The sequence below is a fragment of the Lepisosteus oculatus genome, chromosome 4, assembly GCF_040954835.1.
Source record: "Lepisosteus oculatus isolate fLepOcu1 chromosome 4, fLepOcu1.hap2, whole genome shotgun sequence".
In the NCBI taxonomy this organism is placed as follows: domain Eukaryota; kingdom Metazoa; phylum Chordata; class Actinopteri; order Semionotiformes; family Lepisosteidae; genus Lepisosteus; species Lepisosteus oculatus.
The window spans coordinates 24,096,487-24,113,019 of NC_090699.1; positions in this window are offsets into that span (position 1 = coordinate 24,096,487).

Consider the following 16,533-nt stretch of genomic DNA (forward strand, 5'->3'; position numbering starts at 1 on the left):
ACTTGAAGTAAACTTTAAAAGTAAACTTTATTAATCTGAAGTGCATATATTAATCTAATTCTTGTCCCTAAGATCATTTATACCTCTCTACATATCTGTAAAACTAAAATGCTACTTTTCGTGCCAAGAAGTAAATATCTAGCTGGTATTTTAAAACCAGTGTTTTATGCATCAATGTGTTTCTGCATGAAGACAGAAAAACGTTGTGTGAAAAATGTAGAACAATGTAAAACAACTGGGGCGTTTTCATACCAGATTATGTTAAACTACAAAAGCTACAGTATCTTAAACAGACTCTTTAAAAAGGAAATATATTTCCTCTCCCCCAGAAAACAGCACCTTTTCTTTTCAGATTGTTAAAAAAGGTGATAGCTGTGTTCTATCACACTAAAATTGCATGCTTGCCTTTCATCATTGTCCTTATTTTTCTATTAATAATGAACAAAAGTACTAGAAACCTTGTGCTTCTAATCTAAAAATGATCTGAAATATTGTGCAAAGTGCTTTATCTAAATGGGTCATCATGAAGCAAAGGGAAACTGCAGTACAGTACTGTATATAAATGATGACAGTGTAAAAATGTAATGGGTGATCATACATTATAAGATTTAATAGGCTGAAAACCATGTTAAAGCTTAATGTTCAGTATCAGATTCAGGGGCTGCATTCATTCATTTGTTTGTCTTCTGAAAAGTATTGGAATTTGTATTGGGATACAAAGTATCCAATTGTCTTTTTTAGTTTTTTTCAATAGTAAGAATAAAAGAAACTTCAACATACCCTTTATATTTTATTAACTCTGGAGCCACCTGACAGTCAGCACATGAAAACCATCTCTTAAAGTAAAATTAATGTCTTAAATGTCACTATTAAGAATGATGGCTTCTGCGGGTGTTGTTGAAAATGAACACTGATCTGTAGCTTTACACACATTACAGATGGTATAATCAGCAGGCTCTGACATTACTGTCCAGACAGTAGAGTTGGCAGACAATTGCTCGAGGGAATTTTATTTAAACTTGCTGTTAACTGATTCTGGTAATGATGACTTATGAGAAAATGTGGTAATTATATTTCATTGTAAAAATGATATTTTTCTAAATTGCTTTGCACTTTGCTATGTGGGAAGGAAGAATGTGGCTGCTGAAATATGTCATTGATCTTATCTAAAAACTATCTCCCTAAGTACCTCACACTTCCTGTCCATAACACATTAAAATGATACATTATCATGCTCCAAAGCTAATAGAAGTAATATTAAAATATCATATTGTTTTCCCTGACATTATGCAGGCTTGCATTGACAGGGTTACATGATGAAAAAAAGAAATGTATGAATGCAATCTTATCATCTGATAAAAGCATTTATTTTTTTCTCTTGCTGACATTTGTGTTCAGAATAACTTTGTCAGAATTCTTTATCCCCAGAAGTTGATTGTTTTATGGGCTAGTACATTAAGTCATCAGTATTCTGAAAACTTAAACATTAAACTGAAAAATAATTGTGAATGCAGCAGTTCAAGGATTCATGCTAATGTTTATGTTAATTAACTAATGTTATGGGTCTTGAAAAACACCTTTTACCTAAGTAAATGGAGGAGGCTTTTATTTCTGAAGTCACAAGTTCCTATCAAAGCAAAACCTAAAAGAATGTCTAAGTATTTCATGGTTAACATACTCACATTGGATGCATCCAAATTAATTCCAGAAAAGTGAAAAGCTAATTATTGTGCATTACACATATCTCCCATAATTCTTTTTCATCATATTAATTTGCTACTGTACATAGCCCATGTGACCATTACATGTAGGGCAATGCAGAAATTTGTTTTTTTCAATTCTTTTATTTTAAATGCAGACACTAATTTGTCGGAGGTTTTCAAAACAGGTACAATTGAAATATTTTCTAACTTCATAAGATGAAGATTTGTTTAATATAAAATCTGTTTTTGAAAGTTAAAATCCTCACCTCTCCTGTTAAGCTCTGACTGACAATATTCTTTGTTTGATAACCATTGTATACATTCTATCATAAATCTATCATATCATGAAAACTGGCTATCATAAGTGCGCAGAAGTAGCTGTGGAAGGTAGCTTTCTGGAAGGGTACTACAAGGGAAAAGCCAAGAGAAAAATATTGTTAAAGATGTAAAAAACCCTTGTACACTTGAAGAATTGTTTCATTTTCCTTTTAACATGAAGCATCATGCGAATCAACCCAAACATATGATTAACAACAATTATAAAGATATTAGCTATTGTAAACGTAAAATACTGATTGCTTTGATACTACAGCTAAAGTTATTTCTAGCACCACAGCACTGCAATCTCAACAATTTCTTTAAATCTTTCTGTACTTTATGTGAATGTGTTGTGAACGTTTTTTTTTGACTGGAATAGCATATAAATATTTCTGTAGTATGAAAACAGATAAGGGACAAATTATTATTTTTTGTTTTGTTTAAATAGCTATTTCTAAACACCTCTGTTTAAAATAAGTAATTTATTGAGATGTTTTCTGAAGATGTAGTTTAAGTTCACGAAGGTCATGCGCCATGTTCTTTCTGACGAGTCACTGCACAGACTGTGCAGTGTCACTGTGTTTCATGCTACAGTGGCAATGACAGATTCCTTCGGTCATAACCTCACCAAGGGATCTTTCTTACTGTCTTTTTCAGAATTGAAAAAGTAAAAAATAATTGATTTTACTTATTTTTCTCAATTTTGCTATGGAACTTGTAGGAGACCTTTTACCACATTTTACCCTGGAATACTTTTTCGATGCTCCATTAATGAGACTTAGATTTTTCAAATATACATCATTCCCCTGGGGTGAGAGGTAAGAATTTTAAAAAGTCATGTATTATGAATGGAGTACTGCTCAAGCTACCTGCATGTTTTTGTTGTCTACCCACTTCATTGCCTATTAGGTATTTCTATAGATTTTCTGCCGAAGAACTTGAAAGAGGATTTAATAAAATCTATTTTTCTTATGAGGTCCAATTCATTATCCAAAATAAAAACTGACTAGCAGGAAAAGAAATGCGCTAACGTAACTTTAGATCAAAGTTAAAAAAGAAAAATCTGGTGCTTTGGCCTCGTTACTAAGACCCAGCTAGAGCCAACAGATAACAAGATTTATTGATTATTGCATAACTTTAAGTCTGTAATACTGACCCTATATTGATATAAAATAATCGTTTTCTCATAGCAACTGTAAGTTAGAAACAGGACATTTCACTTCTAATAGTGTAAAACTGTATAAAAAATTACCCTACACTGTCTTGAAAAGAAAGGACATTTTCCATCTTACTCTCTTCCTGTCTGATCTAATATGCATGAAAATTGCCTTATGGGACAGAAAATTGATAACTTCCAAACCTCACCAGTGATACCAGCTGTTAATGCACCAACAGCTTCCTGGTGCACAGGGAAACGAAGCTTGTTCATCAAAGAGATCTGCAAGCATCTTTTCTGAGTGACTGTCTCTGTCCACCTGTCTTATCAATCTTTCTTTGTTCTCATATTTTGTGTGCTTGTGAAAGATGGCAGATTGACAGCAGTGCAGACAGTGCTGGAGGCTTCAGCTTATCTGCTGAGCATGAAGCAACTGCAGTGGAAATAAGATTACTCATCCTGCCACCAAATATAGCTATAATATTGCTTGGCGAGGGACCACTTTTTGTGTAGTAATATGCCGAAGCTTTTCTTTTATGTGGCAAACATATGAGATTCAAATGGAATTTCTCAATTTCCTCAGCTATATAGAAAGAAATCTTTCTGAAGCAAGAGGATAGAATTGTGTCTGCTATCTGATATTTTAATTATAGGGGCCTGAAGGGTATCTATTTTCATTAAGCTTATGGGAGAATAAGAGATACGATGAAAAGTTAATAACATCCATACAGTACAAAGATAAATGTTTACACATATCAGATGATTGAAAATCAGCATAAAAGGTACAGGCATGCACCATAAATAACTTAACAGTCACTGATGCCTAGATGTACTGTATATAGAAAATATTTATTACAACCCATTTTGAGTTTGTGTTTGGTTTCAAGTTAAAAAGAAAACAATTGCATATTGATTGGAACTTGTTTTCATTGACAAATACAAAAACGAATTCAAGATGTTCATGTGGAATGCTGTGTCTGTGTGCATAGGGAACAAAGGAAAAAGTAAAGGTTCAATCAATGCTGAAAAGTAAAATGAAGAAACAATGTTTTGGATTCTTCCAGGCACAATGGCCTTCTTCACACCTGGCTCAACAGCTGAAACATTGTTTTTTCATTTTACATTTCAGCATTGATTTATTCTTTACTTGTTCCTAAGACAAGATGTTGCACTATACTTTAGTAAACTGTACTGATGGGTAAAAAAACTATTCAGTACAAGAAAGGAAAGAGCAAAGGTGAAACAAAGTTTAAATGATACAGTATAAATATGGAAAAACTGAAAAAACATTTCCTGACAGCCAAACCTAATATCTAATCACCAAACAAGTTTGCTCTGCTCCAAGACATGGAAACAGGCAATTTAGACATGAGAGTTCAAGTCTCTGAGACACAACAGCTTAGACACCAATCACAACAGGTGCATCTGTGTTCTGTCTCATCTGGGGTTTGATCATCATTACTCCCAGGCTCAGAGCTACACAGCAACAATCCAGAGATAGTGGCAAACTCTACTATGCCACAAGGTCTTCACCAGATCATGAGAATTCTCTACTCATTAGGTTTTGATGGGGTGTCATTTTGTAACATGCTTAGTGCCAATGAGCCTTGTTACAGTATACGTGTATTTGGATTAGGAACTGGCTAGTGCATACAAAACAGTGCTAAAGATAAGAGCTGAATGTTCAGTTTGGGGTGATATAACCAGTGACGTAAAACAGATATCTGTATTAAACCGACTACTCTTCCCAAGTTATATTAATGATCTGGATTCTGTTGTAGCTTTCATACAAGATAAGTTTACAGATGATACTACAATAGGAGGATTAGAAAACACTTTAGAAGCTGCAACAGCAATTTATAAAGATTTATGATTCAAGATTGGGCTAACATCTGGCAGATGGTATTTAGTGTATACAAGTGCAGAATGTTACGTGCAGGTACAGTTGTGAGAGGGTGGTAGGTTCAGGAAAGATGGCCATTCCTCTGAAAGCATTTTCCCCTGAAGGCAATGGGAATGACCTGTCACCCCCAGTCAACTGACCATTTGGAGGAAGACAATTGGTCAAGTTGCATTTAAAAACCAGGAAGCAGAGGTTTCCAATATACAGTTTATCTATGCTACTGTAGGTAACACTGGTTCTGTTGCACAGAGCACGAAAGCAAACATCCAGTGAACCTGTGGACAGACTTCTGGGTGACAGGTTTAAAAGTTTGAAGGTTTAGAAACGTTTTTGGGAAAGTTTGTTGTGAAAGACTTTGATTTTGTGAAGCCGGTAAGCAGCTTAGATGCCCGGCTGTGCTTTAGAGAGGATCTGAAGAAGTTAAGCTAGAGCTCAGAAAGAGCTAGGTTTTTGTTGCTTTTTTTGTTGAAAGTGTGTGAATGAAGACTGAACTTTTTACCAAAAAAAAAACAAAAGCCTAGCTCTACCTGAGCTTTAGCTACACTTCTTCAGATGCTCTCTAAAGCACAGTCGGGCAGCTAAGCTGCTTACTGGCTTCACAAAATCAAAGTATCTCTATGTTCACTAAACCCCCTAAGCATTACTTTTTGGATAACCATAACTTCTGTCAGAATGTCAAGTACCTTAATTTCACTTACGAGTTCACATTTCTGGTGAAACAGACTCTTCTGTTATATGTCTTTGGGAAACTCAGTTATTAGGGAATAAATAAATGCCCAACTTTTACCATTGCAAAGCAAATGGTATTTCTATTGTTTAACTTCGCAATCGTAGTGTTTCACTAATGTAAGCCTTACACTGTCAGAGGAGTTACTTTAATTTAACTAATACACAACACACTTACTGTACATTGGCTTGTGTGAGACCTCAGGTTGTATAAAATACTTCCCAAAGCAATCCACTGATGGAAGTGTCTCCTGATTATTTCAGACTGAGACTGGAATTGAACTGCACCCCAGAAGGGGAAATATTTCAAATCTAATTATCAATTCATTTATCCACCCAGACAATGGTAAGTCATGGTTTCACTGATTGGTTAAATTGTCCTGACTTGCTAAAAAGTTCTAGTGGATGCATTCCCTTTGGAGAATGTAATAGTGGTAATGATCTAAACTGAAATGTAGACCTAATGCTTTTTTCCTTAACAACATTAACAGAATGCCAGTATCTAGTTCCACCTGCACTTGGCGGATACTTTTCACTAATCTTAGATGTAATTAAATAATTTATTCTAAATTCTTGTTACACACAAAGATATATTGAAAGGAAAGACATTGTAATTTTAACACATTTTTAAGAAAAAGTCATTGTCGTCTCACTAAAGATCTATCTTGTGTGATGCAGTCTACAAATGTTTGATATTGAAGAAATCTCTTGTGGAGCTCCATGTCATGGTGCAACTATAAGTAAGAATATCAAGCTATTTAATGCCTGTGGAGTCTCAACCAATAAAAAAATCAGTGTTGAACTCCATGACCCAAGAGTTGCAGGTTCGAGCAAAAGTCAGGTCAATAGCCAAGTGTGATATTGTTGCCCTAAGTGGTGCTGCACAATTGGCTGAGTGCAGCTTTGGACAGCCTAGGATTGATTTTGACTCTCTTTGGATTCTCTGCAAACACAGAAAGTCCTGTGATCCCTTAAGTGCTTGCAGATTTGCAGTGTTTTTTGGTGAAGGATGCATCTCTACTTCAATTAGCACTGAGACTCTAGTATAGGGTGCTACTGTACCTACTGTGTTGTGCTGTGAAGGTGAAAGGTTGGAGGAGCCTGACTACATACACATTCCCTCCTGTGTGCGTTTGTGGGGTTTGTAGCCATGAGCTGATACATGGAAAATGCACAACATCAAATTAAAAACAATACTAAGCCACTTTTACTGAAGGCAGTTTCTTTTAAGAAACAGCTCAAAGAAGTTCTTGCATCAATAATCTGATAGCAACGAAGATGAGCAAAGCAGAATGAATGTCCTTGTCAAGATGTTACTGAATCTGTGTCCAAATAAAATGTTTCTGCAAGGTTATCTGGTTTGCTCATAGTTACAAAAATGTTGTGTTAAGAGTAGGCTGTTTCTGCATTGTCTCTGCCACACTGACAAAGATGGGGAGTCAGTCATATCCATTTAAAAATATTTTTTCTATCTGGGAAATGTCAAAGCCAGGAAAAACCAGGGAGTCTTTCAATGGCCTCCCAGCTCATTTCCCACACGTGCTATTTCACTCTTCAGTTTTTTAGTATACAGTAGATGCAGTTATTTTTCCTCATTGCAGAAGAATTCTAATCACTGAGCAGGTGTTACAGTATGTAGAACACAGGTTAAAGCCAGAGCAGCTAAAGTCTACTGTCTTGAGTGCAATACGCTGGAAACTCCAACAGGAATGCTCAGGTTCACTGAGTGAAAATGAGGGAATGACAGATGAGGGAACAGAGAACACCTCTGGGTTTGCTAATCATTTGGAAAGTTGAGCAGCCTTCCCATTTGGGATGTTGTAACCAGAAAACTGGAGACCAGAAAAGGTCACATCTACAGAGCAAGCACAAGCTGCAACATTTGTTGAGTGGATTATTTTCCAAAGGAAATAAAGTACATTAAAAACAAATAATGAAGAATCTGGCAACTTGTTAGTCACCAGACACATCAAAATATGATATGGAGCATGCTTACTTCACCCAGGATTGAAAATTAAAGCTGCCTATTTATATTGTGTTCAGAATTTATAATGATGCCAGTGAATTATGTTAATTAGAATATAATAAAGGATCAGGTTTTTTTTTCTGTATCTCCTTTAAATCCTGTTTGATTTTTCCAAAGAGACATGCCCCATTAATCATGAGGGAGATAGAGGTGTAAGGTCTATGCACAGCTCCTTTATTGTGTCACTGCCCACTGAAATTAACAGAGACATTAAACTGGCCATCTTATCATACAGCTCAATTCCTTTGACATTGAGCCATGATACCAACATCAATTATCCTGCAGAAATATATTCCATTATCCTTAGAAATCTTGGTTCAGTAGTTCGCTTAATATTGGACACTATATGATTGCAAACCTCATGCCCTTGAAGTATTAAAATGATTGGCTGAAAAAAATGGTATTTACTTTCATGGTTTGTACTACACCCTTTTAAATTCTTCTTCTTTGATACATATTCAAGGTTAATAAAGTAGGCAGGAGTTCTGCTAGATAAGTCTCCTGCAAGGAAGTTCACTTAAAAAGAAAGATAATGCAGTCTGTTCTAAGGCGTGACATATAGCAATTTAACACTTATCAGCATTCATCTTTTGTTCAGTAAAAATGGTAATAAATTTTCTTATCTGCCCAAAGGCAATGAATCTCTAATAAGCAACTGTTGATGTATCTTTTTTTTGAAAGATGACCTTTCCAACATCATAAAACAGATATATAAAAATATATATATTCTAAGTGCTTCACCAGTGTACTAATAATTTAAATGTCTGTCACTATCGTTTTTCTAAAATGGCATCAGATTAAATCATACACTTCAAGCAAATTCCCATGAAAAGGCTCATCTATAAAAAAGTGGATGCAATAGATCAACTTTGAAATGTAATTGTGATATTTAAAATGCTTTATCCGCGAGGCGTATTATTAGCAATGTATTACTAGCTTTCAAGAAAGGTCCATTTGTTAAATAATTTTTAAGGAAATGGATGGAAAAACAATGGATTATTTTTACAGCATGGAAGCTCAGCGGTACCTTTAATACCAAATGTGCTGATTTATAAACGTTCATTTCAGCATGTGGCCAGTGAAAGATGTTGCTTCTAACGTCCCAAAAATTGCTTCCTTAGTTTGAATTAATCATATTTGAATTTCTGTCTAAAGTATTTAAAAGCCCCATCATTCCAGAACACATTTATTAATTCAATTCAGTGAAAAAAAACTTGTCAAAAGTGGATAACAGCTCAAGTGTCCTGGAGTGGAAACCTGTCCTTCTTTCTTGTTTCACGATAAGATGCTTATACACCTCTGTATTTATTGTGTCTTATACTCCTGAAATACATGCTTTGTCATTGTTCCAGGTGCTGTAATTTATAATGTAAAACTAACAAACTTACCCCATTATTTTTGGTCTTAATTAGACAGAGGAAATGTTAAATTTAAATTTTATTATCCAAAGCTTTATTAAATAGTGTTCTCATGGACAATTAATGATTTATGTATAAAACAATGTACAAATGCAGAATAATGTAATATCCCAAATAGATGGTACATTTTGATTTACATTCAGGAGTATTTATTATTTCTTCTTTCAAAAATGCTATCTTATATAAAAATAAATAAATATTTTTTACATTTTTTAGAATTTGCAACCTTTTATATTTGCTGTTGAAGATGTGAAAAAGCTGGTAAAAGCTTAAATTTACAACTCTATAAATGTCACTTATTGCTCCCAAGGGCCTAGCCAACACATTATTTCCTATCACCCTTTTTAATCTTTCAAGCAAATGTTCGGTTTTGAGGGAACTGGCACGTTTCCTGAGTGAATATATTTTGTGTGATATATACTTGCATCAACAAGTCAAAGAAACGGCTTGTCATGCTGCAGAAATTAATGAAAACAGAAGATAACCCAAAAATATTTTTCCTCATGTACTATTGGGTTTTCAGACAAATATAATTCATGACCTTATTTTTTCAAACAGCTACTCCAAGAAAACCGACAACATAAAAAATACTTTTTACAGTTCTTACAACACACGAAAGGTTTTGAGGGCAATTATTTTGCAACCTCATTACATTGCATTTTTCTGTTCTTACCTGACCAATGTACTCCCATTAAAAATCCCTTTCAATGGAACAGAATTAAAGAGAACAACTCATAGAATATAATAAAAGGTACAGTTAAGGAACCTCACCATTGATTCTGCTAATATGAAGTAATTCACAGATGCACAATTCTTTTAAAAACAAAAACAAAAATCAAAAATCAGCTGAAAAGCTATCACAGATTTTGTAATCTTATAATTATTATATTATAATTATAATTAATTATATATTAATTATAATTAATTATAATAATATTATAATTATTATAATATTATAATTATGTTTGATTTTATATCATAAATTAATTATTTTTTAAGTTTGTATTTCTGAAAGCCAAGGGATAATGAATATATATGCTGTTAGACAACATGCCAGAAAACAGACATTCTTAGAGTTTTGCTTTACAGACAGTAATTGCTCAACTTTTCGTTACTCCTTTCTTGGGGAAAAACCTGCTATTGAGTCCTGGTTTTCCATTACAGATTATTTTCAAAATGTACCAAATGGTACTGGATTTTATGATGTTCTTTTAAACTAAGAATAGACCATTAAACGACTTGTACTTATGACCTCAGAACTCCAAGCACAAGTCTGAGAGGAATAAAATTTCCATCATTATTGGAGTGTGCCAGCCTATTGCAGACTATCACCGTTTATGAATCAGGCTTATATAAAGATTCCCCACTCATGGCAAATATGAATTTAACCTGTAGGAAATCTTCCCTGTTAAGAGCTTTTGATGCCCATTTTATGTAATGATCTCCATTACTGTTATTAAGAACTTGGATGTTACCTCAGGGCAGTTGCAATATTAATCTATTCATGCCGAAGTTTACCATGAACGAAATCCTGAGCTGGAAAAAGGATAATGCCACATGGATTAAAGATGCATTTTGTTTGCGTCTCCTGCCTTTTGATCTTTGGACTTTTTGCTTTTCCCTTCAGATTAATTTAGAATTCTGTGGTTCTACAGACATTCTGATCAGCATGCTGACATTGACATGTTCCATCAACTTTAATGTTTAAATTATTAAACTTCTTAATCAGAGTTTTTTACTGTTTAAATGCATTTTGGCAGCTTTTGGATGAATAAGGAATTCTGAGGCTCCAAGGGCAACATAGAAGTGGATTTATTATTTTGAAAAAAATCATTGAAGCCAGGTTCTTTCAACTCAGTACTGAATAATGAACTGAAAAAATTGATTGTAACTGCTGCCGTTGTGGTCTGCTTTTTCTGTGTTTCTCACATTCACAGATGTTTTAAATATCTATTTTGTTGTGTACATATATATTTAATTTTGTAACAGAATGCATACATACAGTAAAAACATGCATATTGTATAGGATATGTCAAAGCCTTTTCACTGTATACTTATTAACTAAACCAGTTTAGATTGGAACACGTAGTAGTTTCTTTACACACAGTGGAAAAGGTAGATTTAAAATAACTTACTTTGTCTTTGATTTTTTTAATTCATTTATCTGTTTGAACTTATTTTATGTATTAGTGTACAAAGGCCATTCAGTCTAAAACAAAAACTCTACATAAATCATACCAAACTATAGTTCCTAATGTATTATGTCATTGTATGAAAATTATCTCAATTAGACCTCTCCGTGCAGCATCCCGAGCTGGAAAACATTCCCTTTTCTATTAAGAAAAGGAGACCCATTGAACTCTTGACAGCATACCTGACACACTAAAACATTCAAGGGTAAACAGCCAAAGCTTTTGGCTGTTAGCAACATGGGGCACAATCACTTTTGTGCAACACAATAGGTCACTAGACAGCAATATTCCGCTTTCAGAAATGTAATTTGAGGTACTCCATCCTTGATTGTTAAATACTGTATAACTGTCTTTACCTAAAGGGTTGGTGCACATAAATAGAGTGTGTGTTTAAAAATGAGGAAACGAAAAAGCCAAATGAATAAAACATTGGCAGTTAAGTTAGAAAATACATTGTAAAATGTGAATACTGTTTGATGGTCAGAAATACACCAAAACTGATCATAAAACAGAATGTGTGCTGTGTTAAGAGCAATTATTTGTTTAGTACACAGTCTGTTGGACATGTTATAAAATGCATTTAATAATAGTAATTCCTTACACTTTTCGCTTTTCTGGACCCTCAAGACAAAGTACTTTACAGGTAATGGGGATCCCCTCCACCACCACCAATGTGCAGCATCCACCTGGATGTTGCGACGTCAGCCATAGTGCTCCAGTACATTCACTCCAGTACATGGCAGCCCACTGAAGCAACACAGATGTGAGCCTGGCCAGTACCTGGATGGGAGACCTCTTGGTGTCATACATTACACTCTGTATGAGGTTTTTTGTGTAATGCCTAGTGTTATTCTTTGTAAAAATGAAGGTTAAGCTTTAAAACTTCACAATATAAAATATGTTATATAAAATATTTTAATAGAACATCTTCTAAATCTTCCATATCATCCTGCAATCACAATTGGCAACCCACTGAAGCTCAGTAGGTATGAGCCTGGTCAGTACCTGGATGGGAGACCTCCTGGGAAAAACTAAGGTTGCTGCTGGAGGAGGTATTAATGGGGCCAGCAGGGGGCACTCACCCTGTGGTCTATGTGGGTCCTAATGCTCCAGTATAGTTATAGGGACACTATACTGTAAAAAGGCACTGTCCTTCAGATGAGATGTAAAACCAAGGTCCTGACTCTCTGTGGTTATTAAAAATCCCAGGGTGTTTCTTGAAAAGAGTAGGGGTGTAACCCCCGCGTCCTGGCCAAATTTCCCATTTGCTCTTACCAATCATGGCCTCTTAATAATCTCCATCTATAAATTGGCTTCATCAGTCTGTTCCCACTGATAACTGGTGTGTAGTGAACGTAATGGGAGCACTATGGCTGATGTCGCAACATCCAGGTGGAGCTGCACATTGGTGGTGGTGGAGGGGATCCCCATTACCTGTAAAGTGCTTTGACTTGAGGGTCCAGAAAAGTGCTATATAAGTGTAAGCAATTATTATTATTATTATTATTATTAAAGGTAGCTGGCATTCAGGGAAATGCATGTTTGAATAGAGATTTGGTTAATAAACAGAAAGAAGAGAGTACAAGGAATGCACAAATGCTTGAAACGGAGTGATGTAATTAGTGAAGTACCAAAAAGACCTGTACTAGAATCTTCCTAATTTAGATCAATTAATCAATCAATTAATAAACTAGCAAGTATTCAAGTATTCAAAGTCCTCAAGGGCATCAATAAAGTCAACCCTGAGGACTTCTTCAGAAAGAACAAACGCAAACCAGAGAGCACAATTTAAAACTTTTTGGAAGTGCATTTAAAACTGAGAACAGTAGGCAACTCTTTATCCAAAGTGCTGAGGGACTATAGAACAAACCACCCAGCTTGCTGCTATGATCTGTGCCCTGGCTTCTTCCAAGAACATCTGGATGAGATGTTTCCATCACTGAACTATTACAGTACCTACCAAACAGACTGGAAGGGTTGAATGACATTCTCCCATTTGTATTTTTCCTTATGTTCTTATGTTAAGCAATCAATCCTATCACATGAAAATAATTGGCTTGGCACAATAAGTTTAAGTCGGGGTCTCTCAAACTTCCAATATAATATTTAAGACCTGTTTGGACAGACCCTCTCTAATTTACTGTCCTAAATAAAGTAGAGCATTTAGTACACGCTTGGACAGACTCTGATCTAATTTATATTTCCCACATGTGAGTTTTTTTATAAACAATTCCATCAAGAACAGGGAAAGTGACAGTCTATCACTTCACAGTGCCATGATAAGGTCATATCTGGGAGAATATTGCAGTCCTGTGAAGCTCGGGTTGTCTCCCCACAGATGTTTTTAGTGCATCTACAGACAATGCTGTGATCTTGGTGCATCCGGAAATATCGGCACATGTAATTCTCCTTTTTGTACTAACAAAGTTGCATCTTTTCTGGCTTAGGGGGCTGCACGGAGAAGATTTGTTTTTTAATTGGTAACTGTGTGTCTCTTCTGCACACACCTCGCTTAAAATATAGATTTAAGAGTGATTTTCATATCTGTTGTATGTGTTTTTGTTAGAAAAGAAAGAAAAATCAGACCCCTTTGCTCTTTTTTGTTTAATGGTATAAAAGCAGATCTAAATGAGGATTCTGGGTTGACTCTGTCAGGTGACGGTAACTTTATTTTCCTTCATTTACCTTTATTTACCTTAATTTAATTTTTTGGAAGGTGGATTACACCATTGATTCTCTCATTGAGGTCAAAGCTTTGGCTAGGGTCAAAGAGATTTATATAGTTCTGACTTCACTCCTTTACTTGAATCTGGGATTAAAATGCTGTGGGTTAAAAACCATCGTAAGAAAGTATTCTGCTAACTGAATAAATTAACAATGAAAGTGTCAAAAGATTGTTTTGCCTTTTACTTCACTGATTTGCAACGACATCACTTTTCACCTATGTAACTGTTGTTTTTCATAATATTTTTGCGCTAAACAAAGAAAATGAATATTTCATATGAAAGAATTGATCTACGTCCCAGCACAAAGACTTACAGGAAAAACTTGTCAGTGTCAGACTATATGATACAGAATGTTAACAGGACTCTGCTATACATCAACGTTTAGCATTCAGTGATATATTCAGTTTTAACAGCATCTTTTCAGAAATGCTGAATTATGATTTTCCTGCTTTCTTTTTTAAAAAATCTGACTGCTAAGCAGAAGCTTAAGAGAGAATGTGAAAGAAAAAAATCAGCAATATTTGACTTGTGCAGTGTAGGAATTTAAACTACAAGATTGAAATCTAAATGTGCTAATTAAGTACAGAATGTACAGTAGGAGCACCTGTCCAAGAAACACATGCATTACTTACAAAGTAAAAGGAGTAAATTTACTGTGAGATAACACCTGTCAATGAACTCAGCAAATGAAATAACTCAATTTTATTTTTGCATAAAAAGCAATTGTTTATGAAATGTGTGTATGCTTACATGATGGTGCTTATTTGCCCCAGAGTTTTAGTGCGAATTTGATTTTTAAGGGCTTAAAAAAACCTTGATCATGTTTACCTTGCTAAACATAGTTATTCAATATATTTATGTTCTGGGTTCCACGATTGGACTCAGTGAATAGTAATGAGGCAGGAGGGAAGCAGTGACACCTTTCACACTTTCCAGGTTAGCCCTGCCTTTACTACAACAGACAGCACATCTAAAACCAGTCTGTCCAGAAACTCAGAACACCGAGGACTGATTCATAATGTGTAATGTGTTTCTTTATTAGCCCTATACAATTTCTTGCATGAGGAATTCATCTTTTTGCATACCCCAGGTTTTTCTCCAAGGAGACACAGACAGGAAGAGAAGCTTGGGGTCAGAGCACAGGGTCTGCCATCATACAGCACCCCTGGAGCAGTTGGGGTTAAGGGCCTTGCTCAGGGGCCCAACGGAGTAGGATTTCTCTGCCAGCCGCGGGATTTGAACTGGCAACCTTCCAGTCACAGACACAGATCCTTAGCCACAGAGCCACCACTCCGCCCCACTCCGATTCGTGTTGAGAACAGTCCAGAAACAAAATCAAACAAAATATTCTAGCAATAAAATAGGAAGAACAATTTTTGAAAATGTGAATTAAGGAAGTAAGCAGCTCATAGTGAGGCCCCCTTTGGTTTATTCAAAAGTAATTTATGTTGCTGCTAAGGTAAATGGGGTGTGAAGGCATCCTTTCTTTTAAGTTTTGGATCATTTGAAGATTTATTGTACATAGCAGAGCGTCGGAAGAGCTTAACACCAGACTATCAAGAGCATTTGTAGAGAGAACAGACAGGTGGAAGCAGCCTTATGCTGTTGTTGATGTTTTGACTGTATAAGATAAGCTATTTGAGCAAATTCTGCAGTGGAATATTTCTGGATAAGGATTTACAAATTGCAAAGCTTGTCAATAAGGAACACTTCTTTTTCATAATGTTTTAATTTGTTTAAAAGAGATTTTTGTGTGCAATGGTTCATAAATATTATTTTAACTTAAAGTCAAGAAAACATCAAGAACGGTGTTCTTGCATTAAAAATACAAAGCATATGGTATATTTTTTTATTTTTTCCAAATATTTAATTTTGAAGTACTGTAGATACAGTGTAGCAAGAATACTGATTGTAAAATACATTCAATTAGTTCACTTTGTTCTATATGTAATGAAAAAGAGCTACACGTCATGCTTTCGAATAACAGGAGTAACTAACAAATTAACAATAAATCAACACCATCAGTATTACAATGTATTAAGGTTTCTTAAAGAATGTGACCAGTCTAGAGTTTGAATACTGAATACCTCTCTTTAGATAGGTGAGAATAACTTACAAAATATACTTGAACTGTCACAAGCTCAACATACTGCATATGTGAATAAGAAAAAAATTAGATTCCACAAGGTCAGACATAGCATTTATTTATGATTTACTCGGCAGGTTACAAATTATTTAAGATGCTGTTGAATATTTTCACACATTGGAGTCAAGTAAAGTTCAACCTTGGGCGACCATTGCACATATAATTCAAACTACTGCAGTGTTCCAGGGTAGGAGATTCTGCAATCACTAGCTGTCAGTC